Below are 1,469 nucleotides of genomic sequence, written 5' to 3'. Positions count from 1 at the left end.
ACAATTTACATTTTACAGGTACATTAACAGAGCAATCCATAAACTGCGTCATCAATTTCGGGAAAGGTGGATTTTCTGATGATAAATTTTAAGAACGCTTGCGAATTTTTAGAAAATTCTTCTTTTCCCCTTTTTTGCAAGAATTCTTATATTTTTCTCCTGTTTTCAAGAAACTTTCCCTTGTTCTGATTTTTTATTAATAGAAAGTTTTTTGATTAATAAAAGTTAATTTTCTTTTCGTTGTCAAGTCTTCCACTATATTTTTGGTTCGGAATTCATCTACTTTGGTTACAAAATCTCATACACTCAGATCCCGATTTTGAGTCACCTGATATTCGACCAGCTTCACACTTGACTAGTACTGACCCCCTCCCCAGAGTGTCCCTTGACGGCCTTGGCACTCTGATAATCTGTGCTGTTTAAGATTTTTTTTTACTTTGCGCCCCTCTGTATATAAGCGGACCTGAGAATTGACATGCAAATACGTATTTGATTCTCAGCTGACCGGACCCGATTAGGGGGGCACAGATTAGGGACCTGCATTTATTTGGCTAAAACTTTATTTATTTTGTTAAAAATGAAAGTATTTTGTTAAAAAATCATCTTTCATGGTCATAAATTTAACTGCGTGGTTAAAAGTTGAATTACTTTGTTGAGAATTCCTTCTTCTTAATTACTTTGTTAAAAATTCATTTTTCTTTAATTACTTTGTTGAAAAATTTGTTTTTTCGAGATTTTTGTTCCTCTTTGAGATCTCTTTGTTTGAATTCGTTGACAAACTAAATGTTTTGTTGAAAATTCGTTTTATTTTTCGTTAAAAATTAATTTTTATACTGAAATTATTACTATTGCATTTTTATTATGAAATGTACCTTTTTTAGTTAGAAATTCAACTGTTTGGTTAAAAATAAATCTTTTTTAGTTACAAATTCAAGTACAGTCAAACCTGGATTTAATGTCAATTTTGGTACTGAGCGTAACATTATATTCAGAGTCGCAAAACTATTTTGCCTCTCTTCTGTTTTTTCTCTTTCTTGTTTCTCTCTCTGTTTTGCGACGCTTGAGTGAGCACCGCACATCCTCCCGCAGCTCGTCTGATCCATCCTCACCTCACGGTGTCAATTCTCGGAAACATGAAATGGAGGATCGCGGAATACAGGTTTGACTGTACTTCGTTTGAAAACTCATGCATTCTGTTAAAAAGTTATATTTTTTTATAGAAAATTAATCTTCGCCTTTAAAATTTATCTTTTTGGTAAATAATTAATATTTTTTATTGAAAATTCATTCTGTTACACTGTTTTATAGAAGATTCATCTTTTTAGCTTAAAAATTCAACAGTTTGGTGAAAAAATAAAGTGCTATGTTGTGCTTTTTTATCGTGAGTCCCCTTGCCTCTCACGAATCACAGTCCTATATTACTATGAGTTTTTTAGCCCTTTATGGATCCAAGATCAATAGCTCGATAG

Source organism: Belonocnema kinseyi, chromosome 2, assembly GCF_010883055.1.
Source record: "Belonocnema kinseyi isolate 2016_QV_RU_SX_M_011 chromosome 2, B_treatae_v1, whole genome shotgun sequence".
NCBI lineage: Eukaryota > Metazoa > Arthropoda > Insecta > Hymenoptera > Cynipidae > Belonocnema > Belonocnema kinseyi.
The sequence above is the reverse complement of the archived record's forward strand: the minus strand, read 5'-3'. Positions refer to the sequence as shown.